The sequence below is a fragment of the Zalophus californianus genome, chromosome 1 (genome assembly GCF_009762305.2).
Source record: "Zalophus californianus isolate mZalCal1 chromosome 1, mZalCal1.pri.v2, whole genome shotgun sequence".
Taxonomy (NCBI): domain Eukaryota; kingdom Metazoa; phylum Chordata; class Mammalia; order Carnivora; family Otariidae; genus Zalophus; species Zalophus californianus.
This window is the reverse complement of record NC_045595.1, coordinates 33,642,408-33,661,118: the sequence shown is the minus strand read 5'-3', so window position 1 is coordinate 33,661,118 and position 18,711 is coordinate 33,642,408. Positions and strand designations below refer to the sequence as shown.

At 42.2% G+C, this 18,711-nt stretch overlaps 1 long non-coding RNA gene across 1 annotated transcript; it reads right to left on the bottom strand.

The window, feature by feature from the left end:
• Positions 1–1,493: 1,493 nt before the first annotated feature.
• Positions 1,494–13,694, bottom strand: LOC113918678. The gene is made up of 3 exons (XR_003518650.1): positions 13,272–13,694; positions 11,174–11,301; positions 1,494–1,538 (listed from the first exon to the last, which is right to left on the bottom strand). It is a non-coding gene; the product is annotated as an uncharacterized LOC113918678 (long non-coding RNA).
• Positions 13,695–18,711: the final 5,017 nt, after the last annotated feature.

Here is an 18,711-nt window from a genome sequence, read left to right as displayed (position 1 = left end):
TACTAACCCTGACACTGTACCTGACTGTCCTTTGACCCTCACGCTGACAATAAACTTTTCACTGACTGTGATCCTATTTTGACCCTGACACACATTTTGGCCCTGATCCTGATACTGATCCTGACCCTTACTGTGACCATGAAGCTCACATTCAGCACGACACTAATCCTTAATGATCATCCTCCACTTGTCCATTACCTTCTCTCTGACAAAAAGCTTGGCTCTTACTCTCATCAGTATCATGACCCTAACCTGAACCCTACACTCATCCTGAGCTTGACACTCCCTATTGTCGTGAAATACTGGATCAACACCCTGATCCTGACCAGAGCCTGACACTGACCCTGCTACTGACCCTGACCTCTGTTATGACCTCTGGCTCTGATGAGAGCCTCGCCATCATCAAGATGAGTCTGAATATGAAATATCGCATACTTATACTCTAGTTTCATCTAGATTCCTTGGTAACTCATGATAAGGATGTATTTTTGAGAACTGCGTATATTTCTGAACTTACACCTGTACCCCATGTTTTCAAATATGCTGTTCTGATTTGTGTTAATATGGTCCACTTCAAAATAAGAAAGAACAGTTGGTGGTTCTCATTGATTTACCTCAGGTAGCACATGTGTTCAACACTCACAGTTAATTCAACCATCATTAAGAATTCTCTTTAGAGGGGTGCTCAATCAGTTGAGCGTCTGACTCTTTATTTTGGCTCAGGTTGTGATCTTGAGGTCGCTATCTCAGTGTCATGGGATGGAGCCCTGAGTCCGGCTCCAGGCTCAGCAGGGAGTCTGCTTGAGATTCTCTCCCTTCCCCTCTACCCCCTCCCCTGTTCTCTCTCTCTCTTTTTTTCAAATAAATAAATAAATCTACCAAAAAAAAAAAAAGAACTCTCTTTAGAGACGAATGGTTCTGAGCTTGGTTTCTTTTTCACTGCTTGTCTGTATGCATACATACAATTTGCAACTGTATAGGCTTAATTTGCAAAGAAAAGTTAGGGTGAAAACAATGTGTAAGTATGTGCTCGTTTTCACATATATGGTATAGATTACCCTCACCTTGTTGTAACTCATAGGAAGACAGAGAACTTGAGAGGAAGTGTGTTTCTGAGTTTGGGGGGCCTTTTTTCTCACAGAAATCTTACATAGGTCTCAGTTTAGGCAAACAAGAAGTAGTATTGCAAAGAATTCATGTTCATGCAAACTCGCTCAGCCTCTGACATTCCTTTCATAAGAAAGTCCTTATTGTTCCTTAAACTGAAATAAACATCAGGACAGCAAAACACATTCATTTCAAAGGCACATTCTTACCTGCAGAAAAAAAGAAGACATAAAACACTGTTTACAAACCATAATTTTAATTGACACCCTTGTTTCTTAAAATACCAGTGAATTAAAATATGCAAATGCCTCTGGATGATAATACATGTATGTTTGTACTCACCTCCTCAAAATTTTTAATTAATATGAGATAGTGCTCAAAAAATTACCTGGATGGTTTTTAACTTTCTGTCCTCTAGATGTCACTTATGTCTATAGAAAAAGAAAGAAAAGAATGATTCCTTCAATTAAAGGTAATTAATATATATAGATGATTATAGTGGGTACCAAAATTACAGTGAGCTTCTACTTCCTTTTCTACTGCTTTATTTTAGAAAGTTGTTGCAGTGCATCCACATAGTAAATTTAAAACTATATATATTGCTTTATTTAATTTACTGACAAACTATATTTTAAGCTTTATAGTTAAAAACTTTAGGGGCACCTGGGTGGCGCAGTCAGTTGAGCATTTGACTCTTGGTTTCAGCTCAGGTCATTTTCTCGGGGTCGTGGCATCCAGCACTGCGTGGGGCTCCGCACTCAGCATGGAGTCTGCTTCGGATTCTCTCTCCCTCTCCCTCTGACCCTCTGCTCCTGCTCTCTCTCTCTCAAATAAATAAATAAATCTTTAAAAAAAATTTTTTTAAGCTTTATAGCTAAAAACTTTAAATTACCTAAGTATGTGTTTGTGTATCCACAAAGTACCCAATCATAGAATTGGCCCCACTTTTTAACAATACCCAATCTAGAGCAAACCCTCATTTCCTTAGGCCTTCCTAAAAATCACCTGATTAAAGACCAAATTCTATAATAGGTACTTGCTAACACCCTCTTATTGAGACACCATATGGTTCCCAGTGGGTGCATTCTCTCCCAGTGCAACCAGTAACAAGCCCAATTTGTTCAATTTCAGGTATGTTCCCGGTCTGGCTCAAAGGCACTGACAAGTCAAATGCACACATGGGCACAGACCCTGAGGAGTTAGCTTGGCCCGTGTTAGAATACCTTGTTTTTGCCTTTTCAAAATTTTAAAGTCATGGGAGATAACTGCTTATTTTTAAGAAAGCTGGATGGTTTTAAAATTTCTGTTCTCTGGGTGACTTTTACATCTATAGAAAAGAAAAGGGTGGATGATTAATTAAATATAATAATGAATATAAATGTTATTTATACTAGATACAAGGATTGTAGAGATATACAGGTCTATGTATAGGATATTGTATTTTTAAGTCATAGTCAGAAACTACATTATCACCTATTTAAGAATATATATGAATGAATGAATCTCCAAATTCATACAAATAAATGCATAACAATAGATCATTTCCTAAAATGTGTTACATAAATAATGTGCCAAAGGAATAAATTAGGATTTAGGTTTTTCATATAAAAATTACTTTGTTATTTTATGCCTAGATCCATAGAAGTTCCTTCTGTCACCAAATCATTGTTAATTCTCAGTGCTTTTTGCATATCTCTCAACTATTCTTTATGACTCCCTTGGCTAGCCGTGACCTAATTTTATTTGTTCCTATTCTAAAAATGCCCCCACAGACTTCAGTTCACCCTGAAAATACGGACCACATTACCAGCAGGTGGAGACGCGGAGCCGGCGCTCCGGGGTCCACAGCACTGCGGTTTCAGCCCGCGCCCGCCTGCCTGCCCAGCGCAACCGCATTTTCTTGAAGGACCAAGTTGGAACAGACAGGCTCGCTGTTTATCCGAGCCCCGCACTGCCTCCTGTGTCGTTTTTCCTCTTGAGGAAAGAGGGGGATGCAACACATCTCCCCGCTAACCCTTGCGCTCCCTGGCCGCCGCAGCAGGTGTCCCTGGGGGCGCTGACGGCTCCCTTGCTTTCCCGAACAGCAATTTGGCAGCCAATGCACCTGGATAGTTGGCCAGGCGGCTTTCCCCCGAAGGTCATTAATGGGCAGAGTCAAGGGGATTGCAGCGGGCATTCCTTAGCAACACTGAGTCCTGACTGCCCCAGGTTCTGAGTAATGTGCAGGGGCAGCGGCCCCTCTCTGAAAACTTTGCCAAAAATAGTGCTGCCTGCCAGGAGCAGTGAGAGGGGGGACTTAGCCCCAAAACCTTAAATTGCAAAAAGATGCTGGATGGTGTAAAACTTGCAATCCGTCACTGGGTCATGAGTAAAGGAAGAGGGAAAGAAGCGAGCAGAGAGATCTGTCGCAGCTCTCTCCCTTCCCCCAAGAGAGGAATGGGGGAGTGGCAGAGTTGGACCCCAGGTTGACCATAGGGTCCGACCTCCTCTCCCTCTGAGGGAGTTTCACCCCTGCAGAATAAGGAGAAAACATGGGAGTCCCAGAAAGGGTTGATTTTATAGATTGGGAAGCTGATGGTAGTTTGGGTGGTGGAAGTTGAAGGATTTTTAAGAACTTGGTTAATTTTAAAGTTCTGTTCTCTCTATATGTCTTGAAGACTTGGAGATGACAAGGACAGTGAAGTTTCTATGTAAAAGTACTTAAAGTACTAGTAAAATGAATGTCTCTGTCATTAGAGAGGTGAGAATTTCCCCGGTGGGAAAGCAAAACCACGCCATTTACCCCTCCCCAAGTATGGGAGTAGCTTTATATAGCAAGGTAAAACTTCAGTGCACCCTGAGAATAAATACACAATAAATGGAACATATTTCTAATTCACTGCAGAAAGTATGAGTATGAAGTCCACTTGGAACTGTCCACAGGGCCCTTGGTTCCTGTCCATGACCCACCTTGCCCGTTTTATCAGGATTGCATGTTTGCCAGGTAAGACTTGCTTTGAAAACATCTGTGGCAGCTACACCTAAAATTAGGCCACCAGTGTTTGTTGAATATTGTTGCTGATTTATCTTTTTTTTATAGGTAATATCATGAAAAAAGTTTGTTAAACTCCATTTTCAAGTGTTCTGGTATAATCAGCCATCTGAGTTGCAGTAAGCACCCTAAATTGAATTAAAGATTTCTTTCCGACAGTAACAGCCTCTTTGAATTCCTCCAAGACTGTTCTTGCCTGTGTGATTATAAGGTATTTATCTCGGTTAACATTGTTTAACATAGTGATCAGCCGAAGCATTGCTGTCAGATTATAGGTCTTTGCCTTTGACCTTCTATTTTTATTATAGCTATTTTCTTAGGTAATAGCAAAGCATCTAAAATTCTTTAATGTCCAATTTATATAGGGTTTTCATTCTGAATTTGTAGGCTACCTCAAAAGCACATTTACCATCCATATAAATATTGGCACTTTTACTTTTTGTGAGCTGGCAACCCCCAGTAAAGACAATCATGGTAGGCATCTGACGGGATTTAATTTCTGGAAGTTGTCAACGTCTAAAGGGTGAATTTAACTCTGTGATAGCATTTTTAACTTTAAATAAATAAAATTAGATCAAGGGTGTCCAAGAGAATAGCTAAGAAAATGGTGGAAGAACATGCAAAAAGCATGAGCATTAATATTAACCAACAGTGAATAGCTGGTGACAAAAAAGGAACTTCTGATCTGGGCATAAAATAAGTCGTTTTACACAAAAGGCTCAAATTCTAATTTTACTCTTTGGGCACATTACTTATGTAACAAATTGTCTGCATCAAGAACTATCAGGATCATGGGGCACCTGGCTGGCTCAGTTGGTAGAGCATGCAACTCTTGATCTTGAGGGTGTGAGTGCAAGCCCCATATTGGGCAGACAGCTTACTTAAAAAAAAAAAGATATATATATATATAGATATCAGACATATAGATAATTATATATTATTATATATTAGATAATTATATATTATTTTAAACTATAGCTTTAAAAATTGTCAAAATAATAAATAAAACAATATATCATCTTAAATTTATTATGTGAATGAACTACAGAACTTAAAAATAAACAGAAAATCACATCCTATACACACACTTGTATCTCTCTGCAATGCTTGTACCCAGTACAATCAACTACCTACACCAAATACTTGTTTTAATCATTCTTTTCTTTTTTTTCTCTCTAGATGTAAGACAGACCTAGAGGGCAGAAAGTTAAAAACCACCAGCTAATTTTTTTAATGAGCATTTATTTCACATTGATCAAAAGCTTTGAGAAGGCAAATCCAAATTTATATGTATTGCTATCCAAAGTTATTTGCATATTTTGCTAATCCACAGACATTTTAAGAACAAAGAGTCAATTAAAACTATGTTTAGTAAACACTGTATTTTTATCTGTTTTTCTCCTTTTAATAACGTGTTTTGAAATGTGTTTTCTGTCCTTGTGTTTATCTTGCTTTACTCTGAGAAGCAATAAGGGGTTATTTTTGACAGGAATGTCTGAGACTGAGCTTGTTTATATTAGTACAGATTCTTTTCACCACTGTTCTTAGATACTTCCTCATTTGCTGTACCTCACAGTAAGGCCGTGCCTTGGAGATGAATGGCACATATTGATCCATGCTTGTGTTCATCTCCATTTACTCAAAGAAGCACTAAGGAGTTTCTTTTAAGAGAAATGTCTGAGACTGAGCTTCTTCGCACTAATACAGATTTTTTTCAATTCTACTTCTGTTTGCCTACATAGAAATGTATGTAAGGTATGACCAAGAACATCTCAGATACACTTATCTGCATTCACCTGCACATTCACTGCACTTTCTTCCTGTGAATTAGGAGAAGAGGGATCCAAGCCATATATGTGAAAATGAGTTCAGATTTACACATTGTTCTGTACACAGTAACTTCTTATTGTGAGTTAAAGCAAATATCCTTGGAAATCATATTTGCTTGGACAGACTTAGCATTAAAGAAGAAATCAGACATTAGTCTCTACAGAAATTGTTTACTGACTGCTAGAATTAACCTATGCTTTATCTGAGGCAAATCAATGAGAACATGTTCTCCTCAAATGCCCTTTCTTACTTTGACATAGACTATATTAATACCAGTCAAAGCAGCATGTTTAAAGATGTGCATACAAGTGTAAGCAAGTTCAGAATTATGCATAGATTTTTTAAATAATTTTTATTGTTATGTTAATCACCATCCATTACATCATTAGTTTTTGATGTGTTCCATGATTCACTGTTTGTGCATAACACCCAGTGCTCCATGCAGAATGTGCCCTCTTTAATACCCATCACCAGGCTAACCCATCCCCCCACCCCCTCCCCTCTAGAACCCTCAGTTTGTTTTTCAGAGTCCATCGTCTCTAATGGTTCATCTCCCCCTCTGACTTACTCCACTTCATTCTTCCCCTCCTGCTATCTTCTTCTTTTTTTTTCTAACATATATTGAATTATTTGTTTCAGAAGTACAGATCCGTGATTCATCAGTCTTGTACAATTCACAGTGCTCACCATAGCACATACCCTCCCCAATGTCTATCACCCAGCCACCCCATCCCTACCACCCCCCACCACTCCAGCAACCCTCAGTTTGTTTCCTGAGATTAAGAATTCCTCATACCAGTGAGGTCATATGATACATGTCTTTCTCTGACTTATTTCACTCAGCATAACACCCTCCAGTTATGCATAGATTTTTAAAGCATGTTCTTTTAGCTAGTTATAAGAAATCTAGTTGAAACTAGCATGTAAATATACAAGATTTCATGTTCAAACTCAATGTGGAATACTTAGGTCATTTTTTTAAAAGATTTTTTATTTATTTATTTGACAGAGAGATAGAGAGAGAGCACAAGTAGGCAGAGTGGCAGGCAGAGGGAGAGGGAGAAGCAGGCTCTCCGCTGAGCAGGGAGCTGGACGTGGGGCTCGATCCCAGGACCCCAGGATCATGACCTGAGCTGAAGGCAGCCGCTTAACCAACTGAGCCACCCAGGTGCCCCTACTTAAGTCATTTTTAAGGCCAGAACCATTATAAGAACCATTATGAGAGTCAGAATCATGTTGAGGGTCAGAGAGAGAGTCATAGGGTGAGACTGAGGGTCAGGGTCATGATGACAGTGAGCCTTAGGATCATGGTGGGGGTCAGGATCAGTGTTAGGATCAAGATGGGGGTTAGAATGAGGGGTGCTTGGTTGGCTTAGTTGGAGTGTACGACTCTTCCTCTCAGGGTTGTGGGTTTGAGCCCCACATTGGGTGTAGAGATTACTTAAAACTAAAATCTTTAAAAAAAAAAAGATCTGGGTAAGAGTATATGTTAGGATCAAGTTGAGGGTCGGGGTCTATGAGGGGATTAGTGTCAGGATGAAGGAGAAGAGAAGGTCTGCTACAGGGTCAAGTGAGGGGGTGTAGATTTAAGGATCAGTGTCAAGGTGATGGTTATGGTGAGAGTCAGGTTGAGTATCAAGGTCATTGTCAGAGTCAGGGTGAGGGTCCATGTGAGGGTTATGTTAAGAGTGAGGGTAAACATATGAATGAAGTTCAGGGTCAGGGTAAAAGTTAGGATTAGGGTCAAGGTGAAAGTAAAGATGAGGCTCAGGGTTATAGTCATTGTTCAAGGAAAGGATGGCATGAGGATCTGGGTCAGGATGAGAATTCTAATCAGATTCAGTGTCAGTGTGAGGTAAGAATCAAGGTATGATCAGGATTAGGGTCATATTGAGAATCAGGGTCACATAGGATAAAGATCAAGTTCAGGGTGAGAGTAGCATAAAGGTCAAAGTCAGAGTATTGGTCAGTTTCAGAATAATGAACAGGGTCAGGGTCAGGCTGATCATCAGGGACAGTGTAATGTTTGAGGTGTGAGGAAGTCAGATACAGTGTCAGGGTGACATCAAAGTCAATGTCACATTGAGGATAACGGTCATGAAAAAGGTAGAGATGAGCATTAGGATCAGAGTGAGAATCAGATTTGAAGTCTGATTCAGGGATAATCACAGTTAAGGACAGCCATATGAGGGTCAGCGGAATGTCAGCTTCACAGTCAGGGTCAAGATCAGGATGACAATCTGGGTCAAGGTAAGGATCAAAGTAAGGAGTCAAAGTAGGAGTCAGGGTGTCATAGTATTAAGGGTCAGGGTCAGCCTCAGGGACAGGGCAGAGGTGGAGGTCTCTATCTGGGTAAGTGTCAAGGTAGAAATAAGAGCTAGATTCCATATCAGGGTGAGCATCAGGGTGATGGTCTTGTTGAACTGAAGTTCAAGTTCCCAGTGAAAGTCAAAGTCAAGTGCAGGGTTGGGGACAGGGTGAGGGTAAGGATCTAAGTCTGAATAATGTTGAAGTTGCAGATAAGGGCCAGTATCAGGATCACGGTGAGGGGTAGAGTCAGGGTCAAGTGAAGAGTCATGGACATGGTGAGGGTCAGAATAAGGTTAAGGATGCAGGTTAGAGTCAGCAATAAGATTATGGTAAGGGATAGGATCAGGCTGATGGTGAAATTTGGGGCCAGTTGAGTTTCAGGCTCAAATTCCGTCATGAAAGTAAGGTTCTAGGTCAAAGTTATGGTAATAGTGAAGGTCAGAGACAGCAGAAGGGTCTGGGTCATTGTGAGGGCCAGCCTCAGGCATATGGTAAGAGATAGGTTCAGGGTGAAGGTGAGAGTTGGCATCATGGTGATGTCCAGGGTCAGGTTCAGCTAGAGTCCAGTCAGTCTCAAGATGAGGGTCACATTTAGGGTGAGGGTCAAAGTAAGGGTTATGGTCAGATAAGTCTTGGGAAAGTTAACATGCAGTTCATAATCCAGGTGACAGTCAAGGTAAAAGTCAATTTCAGGGTCACAGGAGGTCAGGATTAGCGTCATGTGAGGGTCAGGATAATGGTGAGTGTCAGGGTGACAATCATGATCAGGTTACTCTTCAGAGTTAGAGTGAGATTTAAGTTAAGGATAAAAGTGAGGTTGGAACCAAGTTCAGACCAGGCATCAGGGTCAGAGTCAGGTGAATGTAAGAATGAGATTCAGACTAAAGTCAGGGTCAAAGTCAAGTGCATAGTCAGAGTGAGGGTCTGGATCAGGGTGAATGTCAATGTTAGGGTCAGAGTCAGGGTAAGATCAGAATGAGACTAAAGGTCAGGGTCAAGTACAGATTTCGTATGTCTGTTTAATGAAGGGAAGGTTCTGTGTACAATGTGGGTTAGGGTCAAGGTTGTAGACATGGTGAGAATAAGAATTCAAGGAGAGGGTCAGGGTTAAGCGTTAAGTCAGAGTAAGGGTTAAGGGCAAGTCACAGAGAGAAGTAACAGGTCAGAGTAAGGGCTAGTTTGATGGTATTCATAGTCACTGTCAGCTTGAGAATATGGTGAAAATCAGAGTAAAGGTGAAGATCAGGTAAGGCTTAGGATCAAGTTCAGGATCTGAGTCAGTGGAAGAGTAGTGTCTAGGTCAGGGTCTGCTTAAGGTTTTCAAGATAGGGTGATAATTAGGGTGAGGTGAAAGGTGCAAGTTGAGAATCAAGTTCAGGTAAGGCTCAGGGGTGGGAAAGTCAGAGCCAGTGTTAGGGTGAATCTTGGTAGGATGAAGGTAAAAGTCAGGGTCAAAATGAAGGTCAGGGTCAAGGTTAGATCAGTGTATGTTCAAAGTAAGTTTCAAAGACAAAGTGAGGGTGAGGTTCAGGATGAAGATAGAGTGAGGGTGAGAGCCAAGTTCAAGGTCAGGAGTTTATTCAGCATCAAATTCAGAGTCAGACTCAGGATTATGGTAGGAGTCAGTGTGACATTCAAGTTAAGGGCCAGAGTTCATTCAGGAAGAGAATTTTGTTGAGTGTCTGAGTCAAGGTCAGGGTTAGGATATTGGTGCAGGTCAAGTTCAGGATCTGGGTCTTTGTGACCATCAGGGTGAGGATTATGATCAGATTCAGAGGGAGTGTGAGGAAAAGGTTTAGAATCATCACCAGGATAAGGGTCAGTGTCAGTGTGAGGGCCATAGTCAGGTACAGGGATATATGGCGAGGGTCAGGGTCAGGGTGAAAGTCGGGATAAGGTAAGTTTCAGGATCAAGATTAGGATCAGTGTCAGGGTCAGAATCTGTATAGAGGACAAGTTCAATGTCAGGGTAAAGGTGAGAGTCAGTCCATGTCAATGTCAGAATCAGGACCAAAATCTGGGCAAGCATTAGGCTAAGTGTCAAGGTAGTGTTAGGTCAGGGTGAAGGACTAGGTCATGTTCTATCAGAGTGAAAACCAGAGTCAAAGTCAGGTTGAGGGTCATCTCATTCCATGTGAGGCTCAAAATCAGGGTAAGGGTCTTGATGAGGGTCAGCCTATCAGGCTCAGAGACATGGTGAAGATCAGAGACAGGTTTAGGGTAATGGTCAAAGAAAGGATTAGGTTCAGCGTCAGGCTAATGGTCAGGGTGTGGGTCAGAGTCAAGGTAAGTGTGAGGATGAGGGTCACCATCACTTTTGGGGTGGCTTGTTGTGCAGGATAGATAAAAAACTTTACTCCCTAGGGGCGCCTGGGTGGCTCAGTTGGCTGCGCGTCCAACTCTTGTTTTTTGTTTTTTTTTTTTAAAGAATTTTTTTATTTATTTGAGAGGGAGAGAGAGCACGTGTGCAAGCAGGGGGAGCAGAGGCAGAGGGAGAAGCGGACCCTCTGCTGAGTAGGAAGCCCGATGCAGGACTTGATCCCAGGACCCCGAGATCATGACCTGAGCTGAAGGCAGAGGCTTAACTGACTGAGCCACCCACACATCCCAACCGACTCTTGGTTTTGACTCAGGTCATGATCTCCTCATTGGAAGATGGAGCCCCATGTCGGGCTCCCTGCTCAGCAGGGAGTCTGCTTCCCCTCTCCCCCCCACTCTGCCGCTCCCCCTGCTCATGCACACACTCTCTCTCTCTCTCAAATAAATCAAGAAATCTTTTTTTAAAAGATTCCCTAAAGAGGCATTTTTTATTTGTACAGAAGCCAACAGCTGCTTCAAGATCATCCACATCCCTTCCTGTCCAACCCACTACTTCAGGTCTTTGGAAGGACCTACCTGAAGAACCTTGGACTCATAGAAGCCACCTGGAACGGCAGGATGAGTCTGCTTTTGTGTTCCTGCAGTCCTTCCAGTCTCTTCCTTCAGGATCATTGAGCCAGCACCCTGGGGTCAGTCCCAGCTTCCTAAAGGCACATTTCAATTCTCTATATTAGACATGAAGATGACTTCTTGGAGAGCCTCTGGTCTTTCACTATATCCCCCCACTTTCAGGGCAAAGCAAATTCTGGGTAAGGCACATCTGGCTATGACTATCAGCCCTCATGCCAGTGACTTCTCTCTGTGCCTCAGCTGCCTCATCTGTAAAACAGAGGGGTTGGATTTGATGGTCTTTTAAAACTCTATGGGAAAAAAAAAAAACTCTATGGGAACCTTTCTGGCACTGACTCCTTCCAACTGCCTGGCCCTGCTTCTCTTCTGACGACACTGCAATAAAGCATTTCTCCGCTTTTAGAATTCATGTCCCATGGCCCAAACTGCAGGGTAATGATCTCACCTCACAATTCAGAGCCCACCTCTTGCCCCATTGGGACCTGCTGCAACTCCTACATAGCTTCAGGGGTCAAAGATTTGGCAGAGTTTTCATTTTAGTCATTTGTACTGTGAGAATAAGAGATTTTTTTTTGTTTTTTTCCCCAAATATAAAATTGTAATATGGGGAGCACCCTCCTATTTGTTAGATGGGTGCCACCCAATTCATGATTCACCGAATAAAACCAATTAGATTTTTTTAATTAAAACACAAATGTAATATGGAACCTGCTGTTTGAAACAATGCCTCACCCCTCACTCCCCGGGAGAGCCCAGCAGACTTTCTCAGGCTGTCATTTTCAGATCTCCTCCCACCTCCCTTTTGGGATTCTCTGTTCTCATATCACTTAAGGATATTGATTATCTGCCCCGCCACTGACCCTGTTCTCTTTCTTTTTGTCCTGGTTGCCGGGGCTTGGTGTCAGTTTTCAGATAAGGAAAGACAGTTGGCTGTTAAGGCTCTATTTATAATATGTCCTTGAAAGCTGAGTGTTGACTTCTTCGAGCTAAAAAAACTGGCAGGTAAGGAAGGAGAAGAGACACAAGGCAGAGGGTCATCCCCAGTGAGAATGACAGCCGGAGCGTGGGCGCGCAGGCGCACTCCCAGGCACGCATGCGCGCTCACATCCATCCAGGTCGAAATGAATAAAGAGACAAAAAACAGGAGTCCAGGGGAAGACAGGGAAGGGCCTGGAACATGACAGAAACTTGAGGCGTTGGGGCTCCCTGCTCAGCGGGGAGTCTCTTCTCCCTCTGCCCCTCCCCCCTCATTCTCTCTCTCAAATAAATAAATAATAATAATAATAAATCTTAAAAAAAAGAAACTTGATGCGTGTTTGAAGAGAAAAGACAAGAAGGGAGGGAATGAGGGGGGAAGAGAGGAATTCAGACAGCAAATTTAGTGAGGAGGGCACTGAATTGGGAGTCAGGGGACCTTCATCTGAAGCCTAGCTCTCCTTGATTTATTCGATTTATTAGAAATTTGAGCTTGGGCAGGTTTCTTGGCCTCTCTGAATTTGGGCTTCGTCTTCCCTCCCGTGGGTGTCATACTGCCTTCCCAACGGCTCTCATAAGATTACTCTAAAAATCAAATGCGATGATGGCTACGCAAGTGCCTCGTGAGCGGGACGTACTCTACGTTGGGAGGCCCTCCGCCTCGGTGCGAGCGCTAGCTTTTTGCAGAGGGCTATTTGCCAGCCACTGTGGCACGCTCCACATGGATTAGAGGACTCAGCCTCCCAACAGTCTCGCACTGTAAACTATTATTAGTTCCCTTCCACACACAAAGAAACCTACGGAGGGACAGTCATTTGCTGGAGGTCACACACCTAGTAAGTGGTCGACTGGGATTTGAACAAGGCCGGTCGGAGTCCAACAGCCAAGTGTCTTCACCACTCTGCTACCGCTCCGACCTTGATATGTACCCGGTGCATACAGACCCATGCAAACAGACCCGGTGCATATAGTCCCAAACAAAATGAAATCTGCCTCCCAGCGTTAAGCAACATTGTCTACGTCCCCTCACAGACTGAGCGGCTTGCATAGCAGAGATGTCTTTTCTCACAGTTTTGGAGGCTGGAAGTCCGAGATCGAGGCGCCGTCGGGGTTGGGTTCTGGCGTGGCCTGGCTTTCCGCCTTGCAGACTGCTGCCTTCTTGCTGTGTCTTCCCTTGGCCTTTTCCCTGTGCTCCAGGTGAGAGTGTGGGATCTCTGGTGTCTCTTGCTCTTCTTGTAAGGGCCTCACCCTTAGGCGCTCATCTAACACTTATCACCTCCTGAAGGCCCTATCTCACACTGGGGGTGGGAGTATCACTATATGGATTGGGAAAGGGGCATAACTCAGTCCCTAATAGACATCCCCAAAATAAAAAAGGTTGTCTACTTTTCCCCCAAAGAGGAATTTTTAAAAATACCATCAGGTCCCCAGTAGTCACTGCAGCAAAATTTCTCAGCTCTGAGCCCTGCTCAGATAAATGCTCTCCCATAAGGCCAAGCAGCTCTGCTGTAAAGGATGAAGTGGCTTTTGTACCAAATATTTAAGATACTCCTGCTCTCTCCCTCTTGCTCAAGAGCATTCAGAGGTCTGTCCCTTCTTCCCCTCTTGCCAAGCATTCCTATTTATAGTTTCTGGCGCTGGCAGGTCTGAAGGAGTCAAGAGTTTTCAAATCACTCCCATAGCTTTGCCACATGCTCCCCGCCATCTCCCCTCAGCCATTAGAAGCCATTATTCCCGGCTCCCTGGTCAGGGTTTGGGGAGAAGAGAAACAAAGAGAAAGAGTGGCAGGATGCAAAGCTGTAGGTCCCTTTAAAAAGCCTCAGAGGAAAATGAATTGTGGTTTTATCCCTACAGTGTTTTGTGTTTAGGTCGGTTTATAACCTTGGTCTGTTCCTGAAAACTTAGAAAGTTTCATATTGACTTCATCCTTGAATCCTACTTCACAGAGATGCTAATGAGTCTGAGGGCAAAGAGAGAAAGGCCAGAAAGGTTTGTTGCCTGGATGCCAGAAGCCATTAAAGGGTTTTCCAATTCATCTCTCTGCTTCTAGCGGCACATGATAAATTACCGGCATCAATCTATCTAACAGTATCAGGCTTCAGAAACTTGTGAGCCATATGTTCACATTATTGCTTTGTGCAAATAGACACTCTAAATATGCATCGATCTGGCACATTTCATTAGTATTTATCAAAATGTTCTCTTGTCTCCCAACACATGTATTAATAAAAAATAATACTAAATAATACCAAGTTGCAGCCATGCACGAGATTCCAAACTGTAGGTTTAGTTTACAAATTTAGTGAAGGCTATTTGTAATCATATAACATTTCTCTGTTAACAGTACTTCGTCCCTGGTTACCATAGTCAACAATAGAAGAAGTTCTGAGCTCCTGAGGACAGCGAGATTAAAAGTTATGTTTCAAGTCAACGATATTAAGTTAGAAAAAAACATCTGGAAGAATATATTTCAAACTGGCAATACCTGTTATGGTTTGGGACTGAATTTGTATAGGTCATTTATTCTTTTTCAAGGCTTTGAATTTACTGAACTTTATTAGAACATTTAAAATTGCTTTTACTTTTGAATTTGGGAAACATTTTAAATGTGTGGTAGAGAAAAATATAACAAATGCCTTCGTACTTTCCAACCCAAATGAACAAGTTAACATTTCGTAAGCTTTTCTTCAAATATTTACTTTAAAATATATGACAGGGGTGCCTGACTGGCTCAGCCGGTGGTGGAGTGTGTGACTCTTAATCTTGGGGTTGTGAGTTCGAGCCCCACACTGGGTATAGAGACTACTTAACAATAAAATATTTTTAAAAAATAAATAAAAAGTAAAAAATAAAATATATGAAAAAAGTTACAGATACAGTTGAAATCTTCTGTATACCCCTTGGAAGCCCCATTTTCTGGTTTACCTCCCAGGTACCTGCCACCACAAATCCAGTGTCCTTCAGCCACAAATGTATATAGCCATCAATGACATGATATGTTACTTAGTATGATTTTAAACAGTTATATAAACATCTTTTTTTTTAGATTCTATTTATTTATTTGACAGAGAGAGACACAGCGAGAGAGGGAACACAAGCAGGGGGAGTGGGAGAGGGAGAAGCAGCCTTCCCGTGGAGCAAGGAGTCCGATGTGGGACTCGATCCCAGGACCCTGGGATCATGACCTGAGCCGAAGGCAGATGCTTAACGACTGAGCCACCCAGGCACCCTATATAAGCATCTTAATGAATCATTCTTCAACTTAATTTTTTATTCTCATTATGCTTTCTTGAAGGCTTTTCTCCTATGTTACTTGCTGGCATTTAAATATTTATTACTCGTTTAAAAATTCACATTTCTTACTTTAATTAGCAGGATAAAATATATCATAACTTTAATGAGTCAAAGGAATTGAGGGACACTTACAGTCCAAACACTGGCCAGAATATTATCAGAAAATGCCACTCCCTTGATTTCTTTCTTTGGGAAAGAAATCTCCTTGGGAGAATCCCAAGAAGCAAAGAATGAGGAAGTAAGGGTTAGAAAGCCAGCATAACTGCATTACTGAAGCTGCCATTGGTGGGGTGAGGTATCAGGGCCTCCATTCCACCAGGCCCTCTTGAAAAGCACATGAAACACTGCCCAGAATTGTGTGTCTAAAGGAAGGCAGGCTAGAAGATTCATCTGCTCTACTGCTCCATTGGTTGAAGATGGCCCCCAGGGTATTAGCCTTACCCATGCTTTTGGGATACACCTTCCGTGGGCCATGATGAGGGCATCAGAAAAGACTCTGATGTAGAACAAGAAGAGTACACAATGCACACCTCAGTGGGATGTGACCAACCAGGATGGGTCTGAGGTCACCCGGAACTGTTGGCCTCTAGTTGGGGCCGTATCTGCTACACAGCAGCTACTGGGAGGCCTTTCTCCCTTATAAGCAAATCCAATTTGACTACATAGAATGGGCTTGGCCTGCTTCCTCCAATTCAATGAATGACAGGAAAAGCCGGTTTTCCAATTCTTTCAGTCAGAAAATTTCAAACAAGGGGTCACCATCTTTGAAGTCACACATCTCCTATAGCCCCAAAAGCAACCCAAGAAATCAATTGTTTAGACTACCCATCTTTACCACTTTCTTCCCCATGCTTAGAACAAAAAAGCAGCTACCCTGTAGTGTGAGAAAGTCAACAATATTTTCCTCACTGGCCTCTACCAGACTACTATTAAAGGGAATGGGCCACAGCTATTTCTAAAACTTCAGGATGTAGTAGATGCTCAGTAAATGTACTCGGAACTATGGACCCCACCTTGTGCCTAAAATGCCATCTTTACTTAGTGTTGCTTTTCAAGGGATGAATCCATAATCTGAGGGGGTTTTGCATACCATCCAGGTCATCCAATGACCCTACTCGTTCCTGTCCCCTGGGCAATCAGAGGACTGAGTAGGGGCACATCTGAGAAACAAGCATCCACAGCCTGTGTTCCTCGTAGGGCAAAAGGCAAGAGCCAGGATTCAGGGGGAATTGGAGGGGTGAAGGCATGCTTACAAGGAAGGAGAATAGCTCACAGGGAGTAAGGGTGAAACTAAGAAGTGTTGTAAATTGTATTGTTGCTGAACAAAAGTTTCTGTAGCTTCACAATTTTGCTAGGGGCCAACCGCGTTTCTCCTTATGTACCAAGGCAATTTATTCCAGTGGTTTTGGGAATAGCTTCTTTGTTCAGAGCCTTCTTGTTACTTGTCATTATCACTGAGATTGTTCAAACCTATAAGACTCTGTACTGCATTCAGCCCAGCTATGTCAGCACTTCCCCAGTTCTGCAGGGCAGATACCACATCAGCTGACATTCACTGTGGTTTGCCCAGCATAGCTGCAATTCTCAGTGAACCCAGTGAACCATCCACTCACTCACTCATGAGGGCCTTTCTTTCGATTAAACATGCCAGGCTTCCAGTGCCAAAGGGAAGCAGAGGATTATAGTAATTATCTGGATGACTCTGACCGTAATCTCACTTTGGCCTGAGTGTAATCCTTACATTAATTGCGTTGATAGCTGGAGAGAGACTTTATTCTTGGAATTACAAAATTATGGGGCTAGGAAGGGATCTCAGGTCATTAATCATTAGAATAATAAGGTCAATTATCTGAACAAAAAGAGACTGGACACCTCTTCCCTTTCATGCTTTATGGGTATGGGGGGATAAATTTCTTAGCATCTTCCCCTTCACCCCATCTTATCACCTTACACTCCTTCCCCAGTTAAGGCAACCAAAAATGAAATCCTCATCAGATCCTACAAAATTATGAGGAGCCCTTAAGAAAAAGGACAATATAAGGTGTCCTTTGATTCCCGTCTGCGGTAATACCGCTTTACTTTACTGGTTAGGTATAATGTGATGTTAGACTTCAAGAAGGTGAGTCAAGGAAATATAAAAAGTCTAAGACCTTCTAAACTCTTAACACCCTGTTCTTAGTTGGCATTTTTTCCCTCCGTGGTGTCAAAATTCAGGTAATATCCTGTAACTGCAGATAGGTTTCTGCAGAAGACTGATTTGATTTTTTTTATTTAATCAATAAGGTTCAAATGTATTTTTGATTTACTAGGCTCCAAGATGTCTTCTGAATTTATATTACAGCAGGTGGCGTACTGTAGGAAACCAGGCCTGTCACTCAGAAAGGACACCACCATCCACAAACTCCCTCTGTGTTTCCCCTTCTGGCTGGAACAGCATCCATCATCCTTAGTCCTTTATGCTTATATAACATCTCCACACTTTTCTCAGTTTCAATGGGAGATGCCAGAATATTTGCTCCCATTTTTTTTTTCTTAAAGAACTCCGCACAGTCTGTATGCATGGATGGCTTTTCAAAACAGTTACTTAGAGGTATAACTTACTCTTCTACTGCAGACTAAATACACAATGAAACACGCCTTTAGCAATGGGATAGGGTAACTCTTTCAAGATGAAAAAAAAAAATTCTCCTGGTGTGGTTTTTCAGAGATTCCATTTACCTAAACATGTTCAAGCCAAAGGTTCCAGTGCACTTACGGCTTTCTAATTATTTAAGGAAAAAGTTGTTTGTTTGTTTGTTTGTTTAACTTCACAACGGTTGCCATTTGGCTGAGTGTTTTTTATAGACAGGTGCTCTGCCATATGATCTCATAGGTTAACCTATCTGATCCTCAAAACCACCTTATGAGCGACACGTATTTATTTCCATATTGCAGATGAGGAAACTGAAGCTTGCAGCTGTTTAGTAACTTGCCCAGAGAGTACAAGAGCTGGAGGTGGGATTCGGACCAGGTCTATTAGGATTCAAAAGCCAGATTTGCGAATAACCTTTATGCTCCCTGTATCCATTGTGTTTCATTTACCATACATACCCACCTGCAATTCTACTCGCTTTCTGGATTAGCTCAAGTGGGATTCTAGGTAGAGCAGAATGTACTGACTGTATCTTTAAAGCGTTAGGTGCATCTTCTGCAGAGCAATATTTGGTGACTTTTCA